Here is a 16,272-nt window from a genome sequence, read left to right as displayed (position 1 = left end):
GACACTGAGAAGAAGAGACATGTTAACATGGAAACTAAAGATGAGAAGCAAACCAGTCTGTTGCTGAAGGGAGAGGAGGGTGCATGTGAGGACCTGGGGCAGAACACTGCACATCACTGCAGAGGTTTGTAGAGTCTGAGGAGTGACAGTGCCATTAGGGGAATGTCCTGTTTGTTGGAATAAAGTGGAGTCTGAGTCCGATTGTCTGACATGTCATCTTCTGCTTCCTTACAGTTTAGGAGAGCTGTCTCCAACACAAATATTCAGAGTAGAGAATGATTTTTCTTTAAATGAGAAGATTAGCTAAGAACAGCCTAAAAGGAAAAATAGAGAAATTGAAATTCATAGAAGCAGCGTGAAGCCAGTTTAGAAATATTTCATTAGAAATACAGAAAGTCTGTGGCACACCTTTAAGTAGACCGGGGGGGGGGGGATAATATACATTAATAATAAGGTATGTGAATATATATGTAAATATCTTCTGAAAGCTAGACCAGCTGGGGCAGGTAGAATCAATGAATGGAAATTACAGCCAGCACCTGGGGAAAGCATTGTGATCTAGATACCGCTTATATACTGTTCTGAATACAGACAGACTTAAGCACACACTGAAGTGTTTCACCAAATCAAGACTAAAGCACTGCCATTGTCCAGTCAGAGAGACCCAAGAGCTCTGTAATTTGAACTGTACTCCTAGGACAGCACTTAAACATGAAAGAGCTCCTGCTTCTTTTTTTTCCATCAGATTTCTTAAAAAAAAAAAAAATCAGATGAGTTTAATTTACCTGTCACAGACAACCTGATCTATATGCAGAAAGAACACTGCATCCTCCTCAGATGTCAAAATAATTCTCTCTCTCGACCTGAATTGGAGTCTGACATAAAGGATGCAATGCATGCAGCTTCCATTAAAGTGTTAATTTGTAGCACCTGCAATTTCACAGAAGTTCTTACACTTCAAATTAAACTAAAACTTTCCTTCCCTATTCCACTGGTGTACGGTGCTGAATAAAATTGTTCACTTGCAAATTGTTTTTTAACTTGGCTTCCAACTTTAAAAGATGCAATTTACAGTACCTACTTGTTACCAAGGAAGCTTATTTCAATTTCCTGCTCCATCAGATTCCCTGTATGTCTGCATGGAAGCCACATAGGTCAAGATTTAAGAGATAAGTTGGAGTTTTTCTTCCCTTGAAAATACTTTATAGATTTGGCCTTAGTCTTTATGACTATCTGTAAAATACGTGCAATGGTATAGAAACACAACTCCCTTAGCAGTAGCTGTAGTGGATTGAGATTTTTCTGCTCACCGGATATTCATTATGAGCTCTCTCCCATCTTTGTAACCAACCTGCATTTTGGGATTGTATGAGCATGTATAGTCTGCCTCAGTAAAAAGTCAGCTACTTTAGCCTGAATTGTTGCTGAAGGTGGCCTGGGCTATTGGCATAGCTCAGCTGAGAGATGAATAACCCCTGGAAGAGGCTCAATTCAATAATAAATAGGGGAACAGGGGATTGGGCAAGTAATAGCTTGAAGAGCTACGTTTCTCCCACCTACATACAGAGGACATCCCTACCTTTTAGAGACACAGTAATGATCCTCAGAACCAGGAAGACACAAACAGGACGAGAGTAGCCAGAGTAGGATAGGATGAAGCTGTGTCGTAAGAGCAAAGTGCAAGAGAAGTTGAGGTCTGAGCTGGAGAATCCAAGGATGTACCTAGACAGTGGTATCAAGAAAAGTCAGGGTTAGAAGCTAGTGAGTGGGTCAGGACATGGCGTGAAAGAAGATGAGGGCAGACCAAGCTGAAGGGCATGGCAAGGACACAGTCAAAGGCTGGGACAAACTGGGACAAAGATGAGAAAAAAGCATCTGGTATGACTAGCAGGCACTACAAGAACAGAAACCACTAAGACTAAGAGTTCAGATGGGGCCAACAGATGCTGGTTAAGAAGCTTCATACAGCAAATCAGGCTTAAAGACCACTCTTCCTTTGGACAAGCCTTAATTCCCTGAAAGCACAACTACAGTCAAGTGCCAGATGTAGACCTGGGTTGCTTCTGCAGAGTCCGTCAGGAGGATGGCTCAGCACTACAGTGATGAAACCTACATAAGCACCATGTACACTCGCTGAAAGGGTAGTATTTTTAAGGCCACAGGAAGGAAACACACTATAAGAAAAGAATTTCACTTTACTGAAAGTATGCAAAAAGAGGCTATTTCTGAGGGACCCTCCTTGTGTAAGAAGCAGCTGACTCTCTTTCCAGACCCCTCAGAACAATTTAGTTTGTATATGAGATTGATAGAGTGCAGTAAAATACTGTTCAGGGGATTTTGCATCGACATGCTACATTTCAATCAAGGCAACAAATATTCCAGAAGTGGGAGCTATTTTAGATACAGAAACAAGGGATGTTCCTCATTAGAGAAAGATAAAGAAAAGAAAAGAAAAGAAAAGAAAAGAAAAGAAAAGAAAAGAATAAAGAACAAGTGGAAGTGAAGAAATAAGATCTTGTATCAAAAAACAAGAAAAAGCTGTATTAAGTACACAGGCAAAGCAACAAAATAGAAGGGATAATGGATGTAATTGTAAACTTTCTCTCTTCAGTGACATTCCATACTAGGACTCTTCGGGATGTTTTTGAACACTATCACATGCCTTTATTGCCATGTAAAAGATGGAGAAAATCAAGAAACAAACAAACGAAAAGAGTTAATTCCTTTACATCATCCAAAGGACATGCGAACAGAGTCCAGCTCTCAAAAACTACCCTTCAGTGGCAAATTTTATATTCACCTAAATCTAGTACATTCAGTTTAGATATCAGCAACTCAACTTTGGCTGTACCTGAGGTACCTCTTACACACCATTGGCTTTTCATTTTGCCCTTCCCATCCTCTCCAAAGAATAAGGTGTGTTTGGTGTCATAAATTACAAGTAGGTGGCCCATTCTTGCCGACGAAATGACTTCCAACGAACTCTCTTATTCTGACAAGCTGTGTCTTCTTTAATAAGGTCCTGTGCTTGTGCTGAAGCTTTTTCCTCTGTGGCAGTATTAATCTGAGGCTTTTTTTTCTACACAGCTGCCAATTTTTGTGAAACTTGTCAGACCTTTACAACTTTGAGATCTTTTGCCTCTTTGCTGACTCTGGTTGGATCAGCCAGCTTCTTCAAGAGAGTCAGGCAGGCATAGAGACTGATGGACAAAGATTTCAGTCACGTTTCCTTAAAGAGTCAAGCCTCTAATCAGCCTTTGTGGCTGGCAAAGAAAGCTCAGAAGATCTCAAAAGCTTAAAAACAAGGTTTCTAACAAAAGTATCTCAAATGTATTTCATAATATCTCATGATTTTGTGGATCAGATTCATTATATATTTCTATGTTCAACTGTTAACCTATATAAGCTATACATCTTTGTGACTTCTTTTAGTTTTTGAGATGTTTAGTATTCTGCTGATGCATATCTTTCTTGGGGGCATGTGATTTATGTCAGTGAAGGATCTGGCTCATTCTTGCTAATTTGTTTCATAACTATTTTCCTAAACCTGAATAGAGAGAAAACACCTTTTCATTTCCTATCCCATAGGCTGTACAGTATATAATGGCTACTAGTCCCTTACTGATCAGACAGCTGTGCAATGCAATTTTACTCCTCTTAACAGAGAGTAAAATAAATTAGTTTTTTTCTCCATGAAATTACTCTTATTCTAAGGGTTTTAATTTTCCAAGGTTAAAGGTGTTCTCCCTGGCTCCCTCTCTTACACTAAGCAGCGTGCATAGATAGCAGTCACATTTAGCTTTAGTCTCCTCTTCCCCCCATTTATAGATTAGTGCTCACATTTAAAATAAAGAAGTCACTGGAAAACTCCCCTTGAAGTGGCAGCTGATGTTTCCCACAGACATAGCTAGTGCTGTATCACTCACAGTCATGACTGCCTCTGCACAGGAAATGTATCAGGAGTTAAGAGATGCTGGTGTGCCTGTTGACGTGGAGAGAGGCATAGCAGCTCATTCTGCCCTGGAGGCTGCTCTAATTGATGCCAGAGGCTACTTGAACCAGAAACAAAGTGTACAAGTGGCTTATAACTACCATACTGAGACAGCAGAAAAGTGAGCCCAAGGACTTTGCTGCTGCTGGCAGGAGAGCCTCCCTTAGCACTGCCTTCACAGACTTCGCTGCCCCCAGGAAAGCTGCTGGCCCACTCAGGGTGTGAGAGCCCCAGGGGTTGGCATACAGCTGGCCTGACTTTTCCTGGCACCTACCCCTTGCATTTCATGCTGCATATGAACCCACAGCCTCACCTGCATGGCGTATTTTAACTCACTCCTGTGCTTAACCATCAGTGTGAGTACAAAGTGGCAGAGTCAACTCAATATCTTGCAAGCAAAACCTTCTCCTCTTCCCCATGCTACTGGCCTGGAGCTTCAAATCCACTAGCTACCAGCCCAATCTTTGTCTGTGATTTCCTCAGAAACATCACACCCTGATTTTATGAAGAATTTTTTTCTCTGCACTTTTGCTGTGGGAAGGATCCTTGGCTACCAGGAAACCAAGCACTGCAAACTAGCTCATACAACAACAAGCAGAGCTCCAGAAAAATAGCATGTGCTAGGATTCCTTGACTGCCCAAAGGAAGAAGAGACCCTGCCTACACAGAATCCTGTCAGGTGCATACCAGCCACAAACCAGAAATGGTATCTTCTGTGCATGTGAAAGGAATCAATGGGAGTTTCAATGAGAGATGCAACTTCTGTTGCATCTGCTCCAGCTAGCTAGTCCATTGAATCAAATAATGAACCACCTCTCCAAAATGACACGGTTACCTTATAAATCCTGATTTGTTTTTTACACCTTTTGAGTTCCTTTAGGTTCCTGGAGTCTTTTGTGTACACTGAAACTACATTTTCCAGCTTCTCTCCACAAAAAGAAAAGCTGACAAACTCCGGGCTTTGCCATATGAGTGGGGTGACTGACACTGGAAGGGCTGCCATAGTTTCTGCCTTTAGCTGCCTAAATGGACAGCTGAGCTTCTCCTGTCATTTACAGACAGCCTGCAGCCTGACATTTTAAGGCAAACCCGTTCACCTTTGAAGCATCAAGCTATAAACTGCAGTGGTTCAGGTTGAGCTTCATGGGCATTTCAGCAGAAATGGGGGATGGGAAGACGGTAACCTTAGCAGCAGCCTGAGGAAAGACTTTCCTTTTCATTAGCACTTAGTTCACAAAAAAGTGGGGGGAGAAACGAAGTAATTTAAGAAAAAATTCAAGAGGCTGATATGAGGAGATGAAATAGCTTCAAACCATTAAATGGTTTTAAAATTCACAATATTCTAAAATTTGGAATCCCTTACTATACTCATGCTTTCACTTCCTTGATGCCTGAGAACCGCCTTCAGCCAGCAATCGAGACAGGGTTATTCAAATAATACAATGTTTGAAGTCACACAATGCTAAGGCCTACTGAAGCTTTTCCATTTAATGTCTATGCATATGATTTCATCATTCATTTTGACCTGTATATGTAATATGTATGCCTTGAAAAACTAATAAAAAGAGAGGGTTTTTTTGTTGACCAAAAAAGAACATCAGAAGTCTGTGGGAGAGTCCATGATTTTGCTAAAGCATCACAGCAAAAAGAGAGGGAAATCAAGAAGGAAATTTTGCTGAAAAGCTAATAATAGACATATTACTTCTTGATTTTCATATTCTGCCATGTGACATATTTTGGTCATATCTCTGTCTTCCATTTTTGGTATTCTATTTACTCAGAAGTGAAAAACAGAACAAGAGATGAATTGCCAATTGCCCTAAGGCCCTTTCTACAACCACATCCTCAGAGGGAATGGAAGTTGCATGTTTCCCTGGCAAGGCAGTAAACCCAAGGCAGAACAGAGGCTTTGCTGTACTTGTGAATCAGATCAGCATCCACAGTGATGTGACTCTCTCATCTCTCCCATCCAGTCCGCAGGCCTATTCCCCCAGATCCTGCTTCCATGAGGCTTTGCAACTTACCCTCACTTACGCCTTCTGAACTAGGCAGGACACAGGAAAACAGAACAGGAGCATTTCACATCGTGTCATAGACATGCTTAGCACTAAGAGGGTATATGAGGGATGTTGTCTTAGCCAACACGTTTCAGACTGAATCAGGGATTTCCACAGCTAAACCCATGAGCTGGTAAAGCTGGGGTTAAGGTTTTTCAAACGTAACAGGTTCCTGTATTAATCAGGTATAGTGAAGTCCAGAAGCTTTAGCATCTTCCCTAAGGTTACAGGTCCATTAAGACTTACATGTACTGCAAATGGTTTCTACTGTGCAGTGCCTGGCATCAGCTTTTTAACAAATGAAATACGACCTGACGATCTATAACAAGATAAGAAGCTCGTATCTGAGGAGAGAGATGCAGGAAGCTGCTGCAGGAGGTATCCACGGCTTTTTACATGCGAGTTCTTTTTCCCGCATTCTGCCTATGAACATCTAAGCAATACATTTTCTTGTCAGACTTGGCATTCCAGAGGTAATTAGGAAACACTCTTTGCCTCTGCTGTCAACAGCATATATTTCTGTTTTTCATGTGCTACTTTGCATCATTACTTGAGACTAACACCATGGCTGGTCTCTGGTTTCTTTACTTCATATAGCAGGGCCAAGTCTGACAGAGGCTTAAGTGGAGTTAAGCAAATACTTAAGTCATTCCTCAGGAATCAGATCTTCTTCTGTTAAAGAAGAAAAAAAGATGAATAATAAGGATTTGAAGGTCCTCTCCTTCTGAGTGCTCTTCTTGAAATACTTCAGATGGGCTTGATTTTTAACTGCAGAACTTCAATTCGCACAGTATAAATTACTCATATATAAATCCCCATAGAACTAGAACCTAAGTAGGTTTCACTGTAAAGAAATATTTTGCTGTAATTTAAACATGTTTCATGAAAAGTATTTAGAAACTAGTTTATATTCCAATGCAGCTTTCTTGCAACTGCTATTAGAAACTTTTGTACACAACAGGATATTAGATAATAGGCAAAAAATAGTTCCAATTGGAAGATGGCAAGGAAAAATGAATGCTGTTGATAATTCCATATAGAAAAAATCACATATGAAGGAAATGCAGCAGTTAAAGCACAGGGCAGAGCTAGTAGCAGCAGTGCAGCTGTCTCACACATGCTCAGAAGAATCATTGGAGTGATAACTTCTGATAACTACCTAGGCATACTTAAATGAAATACATCATGCGAACCCAAGATCAAGACTTCAGCAAGGAGAAATTCCCTGATGAGGGACAAAGCCTGTATTACCATTACCCAGAGTTTTACAGATGAAGCATATTTTGTCTTATACATGATAAGAAAAGTAATGACTGCTACTATTATTGTCATAAAGATTTTGGTGTACTGTGGTATTGCTCTCCCATCTCCTTAAGTCAGTGAGAGTCTTATAGTTCATTCTGAAAGACACTTGGCCAGATCCTAAAGCAACAATCACTTCTAGACTGCTAGAGCCAGCTTTGATCCTTGCTCAGCACAGCTGAGCAGACCACCAAAAAATACTTTCAAAAAGTCTTACCCAAGCTCACTTCCAAACAATTAAACAGTGATTTTTTTTATTATTATTAGGAATACCCAATGGATTTTTTACAAATACTCCATAAGCACTTTTACTAGAAGAAATGTTGCTGAACTTTAACTTTTTTAAGTGGTTTTAGCAAATTCTTAACAGCACAGACTTCAAGCATGTATGTATCAGGAATTCGAGAATAAAGGGTCAAAAATCATTTTGTGTGCCCAATTTAAGATGTTTCAAAGGGCCCAGTTTTTCAGATGACCAATGCTCAGCTCCTCCTCAAAAATGCTGTAGGATGTCTTACATTGGACATACGTCATCACTACTCACTTCCGAAAACACAATCCTGGATTCCAAGAGTTAGGCTTGTTCAGTTTGGGATCAGAAAATCTTTTAAAAGCACTTGCATTTTTCCAAGACTCAATACCTAAATTTAAGGGTCTGGTTTTAATTCATATTTGAGCATCTTGGTAAGTTGCCTAGTTCACACAGTTTTCAAGTAGGAAGTGGGATGCTTCTTCTCCAAAATGAACAGAAGAATCTGTGCAGAAAAAAGATCCTTCCAGTTTCTGTTACATGCATGTGACTCCCAAGAGTCATTTCTGACTTGCACTGATGCAAATGAGAAGAACAGTGATTCCATTTCAGCTCTGAAAACCTCAGTGGATACATCTGTTTTTCTTTTCTTTTTTCCTTCTCCTATACTCTTCTCTCCTTTCCCTTTTTCCCTTTTCCCCCCTTTTCCTTTCCTCTTCCCCTTCCTTCCTTGCTTCCTTCCTTCCCTCCCACCTTCCCACCTTCCTGCCTTCCCTTCTTTTTTTTCTTGCTTTTTCTTCCTTCTTTCTTTTCTTTTTCTTTCTTTTTCTTTTTCTTTTTCTTTTTCTCTTTCTTTCTTTTTCTTTCTTTTTTTCTTTCTTTCTCTTTCTTCCTTTCTCTCTTTCTCTTTCTCTTTCTCTCTTTCTCTCACTCTCTCTCTTTCCAGCTTTTTTTTTCTCTCTTTCTCTATCTGTCTCTTTCTCTCTTTCTCTTCTGCTTTCTCTTTCCTCTCTTTCAGATCTCCAGTCAGTCAAAAAGTTGCTTGGTAATCTCTGAAATAATAAAGATACTACAAAAAAAAAAAGAAAAGATAGTGAAATATCAAGACCCTCAGGAATCCCTTAATGAATGAGACTTGAAACAGTATTTTGTCAGGCTAATTGCATGCAATAAAAGATTTCAGGTTAGCTTTGAACATATATCTGCCACTAAGCCACTAAGAAAGGCCTTCTTCATTTTACCTGGCTTATTTCTTTGCGCAAATAATAATAGTCTAGTTATTGCCCTTGGATATACCCATGCAAGTCACTCTGAAGAAAACAGGAGTTTTGCATGCATATCCCAGGGCAGAGTTTTGCCCTATGTGTTCAGTGATAAAGAGTATTTTAAGCCAATCTGTAATTAATAGTTCACCAGGAGTTCGTTCTTTTTTTTTTTCTTTTGGACTTACAAGTAAAAATGTCTAATGTAAGAGTGAAATATGTCATTCTAGCTGGCAGCAAGGCCAATTTAGCATAAGTGACAGGCTATTGTTCTATTTCTTTTTCATTATGAACTTGACTCTGCATGTTGTTTATACAGGTTTAGTCATGGACACAGTATGGTGATGTCCTGTTGGAATTTAGTTGTTCTTTGCATGTGTAACAAAATTGAAAGATTTATTCTGTATGTAGAGAATCTGTGCAGCCTTCTCTTGCTGTGCAAAGCAAGCTCTAATTTCATAGAAATATTGTATTGAAAACTCCTGTTATTCACCCCATTGCCTATCTAGCCTTGGAGTCTTCCCCACTGTGCATTTGTTGAGGTTTTGATCAGCTTACTTTTAAATGTCCCAAGTGATCAGACTTCAACATTTCCTCTGCTACAATTGTTCCCTAGTGTAAGAGCGTCCAACGTCAGGAACGTTCTCTGTTGTAAAATCACTTCATTTTTCTTTTCCATGATTTAGCAATGTTACATATAAATACAGTCCTGTCCAGCCCTATCTTCTGTATGGATACATTCAGGTTATACACTGTACTTGTATCATGACTTACGCCCAAACAATAAGTTTGTGTCTCATTCTAGTGGTTAGGCTATAAAGACTTGTATAGTGGCTAAAGCAGCAACATTAATCCATCTAGTACTTTATCTGGCTCAGTAAAAGCACCTATCTTTAGCTCCATTGTCCTTGAATTGATAATCTGTCCAGGAGCGAAAAACTGATGTGATTTCTTCCTCAGTCATTGTTTATTTGGATGGGATGACGGGAGATCTATCTATGCGCTGGTTTGGGGGAGATTTTTTTGAAGTATTTACATCTAATTGTAAACTCTGTTTTGAATATAAGCTTCCCCTGCTTCTTCTATTGTCTTATTTATCTCCATGCTGCACTGTATTTTAAGAGAGTAAGTCACACAAGCAAATAATTGAGGACTTTTTAATTTTGGAGGACTTCTAGGTCTTCAAGGGAGTCCCCTAGGCAAAGAATTGCCCAGTGCATACCATTTTTTTCTGAGACTTCAGTTCAGGGTGGTGGCAGCTGATCAGCAGGATAGTCCACTGAGATTTTAATCACTGAGTCTGATCAGAGAGTACCTGACAAAAGGGGCTAGTGGTTACAAGATCTGTTTCAGGACTTCTGAGAAGAAGGAAATTGCTTTTTTTGAAAGCAGGGGGACAGAAAGTGTGTTTCTACTGAAAGCAATGCCATGTGTGGAACACAGAAGACCTGTATTTCTTAAAAGACTTTGGCCATATACCAACACTTTTCACAGACAGGGAAGGGATCAGGTGTTTTCTTTTGGGCTAGCTAAACTAAAGTTGTCTGTACTTTTGGCTCCTCGAGAATTATCTGACTCCATTTATTTTGATTATCAAACAGCACTGTAGATATCAGCTACAATGCAATATTTTTCAGAGACTAAACTACATCCAGGCCCAGTTTTATAGAAATATGAAGGAGTCAGTAGCTGTTTTGGAGTCATAAATCAGCTAAGCTATGAAGGGAGTAAACATCTGCAAAGTTAGGGCCCTGCAGGCACTGACAGCTCTCCCAGTCTCTGCCTTCCCCCCAGCCTCCCAAACTACCCCCAGCCCCCAACCCTCATTTCAGCCCAGCCTGGGGCGTTCAGTCCCTGCCCCGCAATACCACACCGGTGCCTGCTCCAGCCCCACCACACCCTGTCACTGCCTGGCCATGGGCCTCCCAAACCCACCCCCAAACCTGACCTTGAGCTGCAGCGGTGCCCAGCACCATGGGCTGGGGCTGCCCTGGCCACCCCCGGTGCCCTGCTCTCTCGGGGCAGTGAGATGGGCCCTGGCAGCAAGGCCAGCCCTGCCTCAGACCTGCTTGGTGAAGGGGCCTATTCATCTCAGTCCCATAGGTTCAGTCCATTGCTGTATGTTCTTGTCCTGTTTTTAATGCTAAGCATATGGGAAAGAGATAATTATGGTATTGGGGATGAAGCTCTTATATGAGTTTGTTGGTCTGTTTTGATCTTCAGGAAGGGTAATGAGGTGACAATTGATATAGGACAGAACTCTGCTATGAGTCAAAAACTACAGAAGCAAACAAGAAACACTGGATTATCAATACTGTTAGGCAATGGCAAAAAAAGAGAACAAGAACTGCTCTAACTGCAGCATGCTTTCCAACCCTCACCACCCAGAGCAGGAAGGGAGATTTGCCCTGGGGTGCGAGCTGCTCTAGTGCTGTCTTCTGGGGCTGTGCTACTCTGAATTCCCCGTACGAATCCCCCTGAATTCCCCAAGGAGCAGCTCAATTAAAAGAAGAAATGAATTAGAGTGTTGCCCCGTAAATACACTTTCTGAGACAGCTGCACCCATTTGTGTGGCTACAGCTATTCTTTTGCCATCCGGGATGGCAGAAAAGGTGTTTGTACTTCTCACACCACCTCCAAACAGGCCTTCATATGAGGCTTTATCCTAGGAACACGGGCAATGAATCAATCCCACTGTGTTAATATTAAATATTAGGCAGAGAGGGTGACCAAAGCAAACTGCAGTATTACCTATTGGAACAAAATTGTTTAGTGGAGATGAGGTGAGCAATGATTCCAAAAAGACCTATCAAACTAGAAAATTGGGCAACACAAGGGCAGATTAGATTCATTTTAGACAAGTGCAAGGTAATGAACACTGCAAGGGACAATTTGAGCTACCGATACATACTGATGGATTCAGAATTAGCTGTTATTTCTTAGGAAAAGAGTTCCAGGCATCATTATGGATCGTTCAGTGAAGACATCTGCTCTGCATGCAGAAGCAGCAAATAAGATGTTTGGCTGTATGGGGAAGGAGATGGTGAACAGCATGGACAAAATGATATATAATGCCATTGTATAAAATTCATTGTACAGCCTGTCCTCACTTTGAATACTACATTTACTTTTGGTCACCTCAGCTTAAAGAGTCCATGAGAGAAATTGGAAAAATGCTGAGAAGGGCAAGTGAAAATGATTAGAACCACATGGGGATATTTCAAATAGGGACAAAATGTAAAAGAATCAGATCCATTAATGTGGTTAAGAGAAAAGCGAGATATGGTAGGAGAGAGTTCTCTAAAATACTGCATGGTGTAAAAAGAAAGCAAAGCATATATTACTGTCTCCTTTTTCCTATAATGTAGGTATGCTCAAAAGTGGTCTGTGAAGAAGAACATGTTCTAAAAGGACACAGTGAAATGTCATTGTATACAGTGTAAAATAACCTGTAGTGCCCTGGGCTGTAGGATGAAATTGCAGCAAGACGATTCAGCTCTGATTAGACATTAATGATAGTGACTGTCATTTACAGTCAGACCCCACAACCACTGTAGGAGTGCTCTTAAAGTGCCTTTCCATGAATAAGACTCAAGCCCTTAAATGTAAATGTGAAGAAGCAGAGAGGACTAAAATTTTCTAAAATTAAGATAAAATTACAAGAGCTATAATGTCCACATGCCCCAGGGCATGTACGCTAATCCATTGCTGTTAACAAAAGGAAGAGGATGACCCTGTGATGCACAAGGATCTTAGCATTCTGGTAACTTAAAATTTTGTCTGCAGCACTGAGCATCAGCCCTTCCTGACAGACCAGTTCCTGGATCTGCAAGGCTTTCCCCAAAAAGACCACAGCACCTCTGCCTCTCCATGAACAGAGCTCCGTAGTCCTTCACTGTGCTGAAAGGAAATTCATTTGGCTCCCACATCCTTCTACTGAGAAACGGCTTCATTCTAATCTGTAAATGAACTTAGACAGTTCTCTCCCTTTCCAAAAGCTGGGAGTGAGGCTGAGGGCAGAGGAACATGAATGGTTGGGACTTCACAGAAATGTGGGAAGAGAAATAAAGGAGGAGAGACATCTGCGTGTGATGGGGCAGGCAGAGGGCAAAATAAAAATCCTCAAAGAAAGGAGATAAGGAGAAAAAGGAGAAACATCTGAGAGACAGGAGGGTACAAGGAAATGAAGAAGAGGGAGAAAAAAAATGGAATAGAAACAGATTGAAAGAAAAGAAGAAAGGAAAGAAAGATTATATCACAAATAATTCAGAGGCCACAAAGAGTAGGGGAATATAAAGGCATATAAATTGGAGGGAAAGAAGGGGAGGAAGAAAAATACAGAAGGAGCAGGGAGAAGAAATACTGGAAAAGAAGACCTAACAACAAAAAGATGGGAAAAGATGTGAAAGGCAACCTGATATATACCATGTAATAAGTAGGAAAGACTGTTTCCATAGAAATCAAAATCTCAGCAAACAATACTGAAAGGCATGTAAATGACAGAAAATGGATAGACAGAACCGAGGACATATGGAAGGTGGAATATGAGTGAGAAGGCATTACAGACCTGCTACCAATGTACTATCAGTGCCTCCTGTGTGGGACAGAGACAGAGCTCTGCACTGAGCAGCTGTCTCCAACTTGGAGTATCTTCTGGGATTTCTGTGTAGGGTCATGGTATAAGATATATGAAAGTACAACACAATGAAAATGCTTTATTGGTGTAAATGTTGGATAATTCATAAACAAGGGAACAAATAGCCAATTCAGCCAACCATCATAGAGAAATCACATATTCTTTCTATGTTATTGTTAATTGCAGAGAAAAATGTACATTTTGCATAAGTTCTGTAAAGAATGGACTAGCCCTTGGTTTATGTCCTTCCACATGGAAAGCTAACTGCCTTGTTAACACAAGTTCAATTCCACTGCTAGCTGGAAAGGAAAATTATCGCTGATTAATTTTTGATAACCCTAAAAATTCTTTAAAAGAGCTTTCCTGTACCTAGCAATGTTCTGATTTAGAATAAGACTGTTACACAGAACTTGAGAACAAGTTCTGTAATCTCCCTGGATTTCCACTCCTTCTCAATATTTGGTTTTACACTGTGGTTCTACAATTGGATGTCATCCACTCTGGCTGTTCCAGACCCGACGGGGATGAAGTTTCAAAGACAAGAATGCCTGAGATCTCACCTCCAACAGCTTGTTTCGACAAGCAAGCAGGCTGGCAAAGCAATGTGTTTTAAGGTGTAAGGGTTTGGCCACATTCTCAGGAGCTATCATAGGCTTTTGCAACCTTTTACAGTTTTCAGTTTTGGTGTTTTCTCCCTTGCCTTTTGTTTGCCCATTTAAATAGTAAGCAGTTTGATGCAAGATACTCTACAGCATACAGCGTATTAATGATTTTAGGCCATGCTGTAATGCAAGGATAAGGTCCTTTTCCAGAATGTTGTTTCATCTACTAAACATATATATTGCACTGTCCTTGTCTGTTATTAACAACCTGGTTAGGTATTCATTGCTCTGGCTACACGTTCCTGTCCTGGTCCAGTAGAAGCACTAATGTAAGATGTGTTATTTTTCTGTGCATTTAATCTAAAAGAATAATTACTTGCTTTTTTTCCCCCATCTCTTTGTGAGCCTGTGAAGGAGACATATTGTAAATAGGATGTAATTAGCAACTTGCTAAGAGCCTTTCAGTCTTTTCATTTTCTTGCAGGTTTGGTCACCGTCAAAATCTCACTCTACAGATTATTCCTCAGTTCCTGAAAAGACTTCAGTCATCTCTAATCTTTTTGATTTTGCTTCATTTAAATATTGCAACCAATTTTCAGACTGGAAGAATGAATAAGCTTAGTACTAGAGGATTTTAATAGGGGTTAAGAAGCTTTTTTATTTCTATCTGATCTCCTCTCTACTCTGTATTCATTTTCAGAAGAAGTAGTAACTCCCCTTTGAGTTTCTAGTTTTGAGGAAGAGGCAAAAAAAGGAAGGATGGAGAAGAGAAAGAGAAAGAAGATGGAGTTGGTTTAAAATGAATGTTAGGAATAAAGTACTATCTAGAATTTAAAGTTGCTTAGTCGTTCTGCTCACATATTTGGAAGACTGTTTTGGTCTAGGCAGTCTCTTGTAAGTCTGTGTCTGCAATGTTAGAATCAAGACTGTACTACTGACCTTTTCAGCTGTGGCTGACTTCTGCTTCCTTGCTTTTTATGTCCTGAACAGTAACTCTGCATCCCCCTTAACGTCCTCACACTTTGGCAGAGCAACATTTAAGGCAAAGTAAAATGATCAGGGGATTTACATCTACCACAACATCTATTTATCCTTGAGATGTGCAGCCAAGCTCACTGCCCTGGTCCTCCCCTCAATTATTCCTGACTGACCAGATTGGACTCTTAGATTTCTGACTGGAAGTTCAAAGCAATCAGCATTATCCCCAGCCACGGCAGCTCTGTTCACTGTATTTGGCTCAGAGAAGAATTTGTGTTGTTACTCTCAGCAGTGGGGTGTCAGAGATCTCGTGGGTCCTGGATCATGCTTACCAGTTGGGTGGGGATCCCAAATATCAAGGCAAATCCTCACTGAGAATAAATTCATAACCACTGAAGTTAACGGAGCCTCACCAGTGAAATAGGCTATAACTTCCTATCCTTTATCTGCACTGCACTTGCAGCATTATTGTAACTGTTTTTGTGGCTCAGTTTATATATGTTTGTTTATCATTCCCAGGAACAGTTTGATTTTCTGTTTTTAAGACCACTCTCCTCTGGCATTTTCACATTAAGATTAGCCATTAGTACTCATGGCTTCAGTTCAACAAACCACTTAAGTATATGCTGAAGCAAATGCATTTTAAACGTGTGGTGATGTACGTTGCTGATATATCATTATGACTTAATTTTTATATGGTTACAATGCCTATTAACTCAGTCCTGTACCAGACTAATGCTGCTGCATGTCATATGGGCACACAGCATAGAGACAAACATTGTCCCCCAAAGCTTCCAGTCCTGGGCTTTTTATACTGCACATTCCTTGAATGTGTTATGAATATTAACCTGTGCAACCACTGCACTATGCTGAGGGTTAGATGAGCCAAGATAGCTCCCATTTATTGATAGGGAAAATTAAGCAGAGCAACTATAGTCAGCATCAGCCTTTCTGCGCCAACACTGGCACACTGAAATGGCAGCTTATCCCATTACCACAATTAATGGGTTTTATGCAGGGCTAGAGGTACTTGGTATTCCCTCATTCTCCTGGATTTAGATTTGGCAACTATATTAAAACATGGCTTCCAGGGCCAGACCTGTAAATTCAACAGCTTGTGAATCAAGAAAAAGAATATATATATATATATATATATATACTATATTGATTATGAGCATAGAGAATTTGAAAGCT

The sequence above is a fragment of the Apteryx mantelli genome, chromosome 1, assembly GCF_036417845.1.
Source record: "Apteryx mantelli isolate bAptMan1 chromosome 1, bAptMan1.hap1, whole genome shotgun sequence".
Taxonomy (NCBI): Eukaryota; Metazoa; Chordata; class Aves; order Apterygiformes; family Apterygidae; genus Apteryx; species Apteryx mantelli.
The sequence above is the reverse complement of the archived record's forward strand: the minus strand, read 5'-3'. Positions refer to the sequence as shown.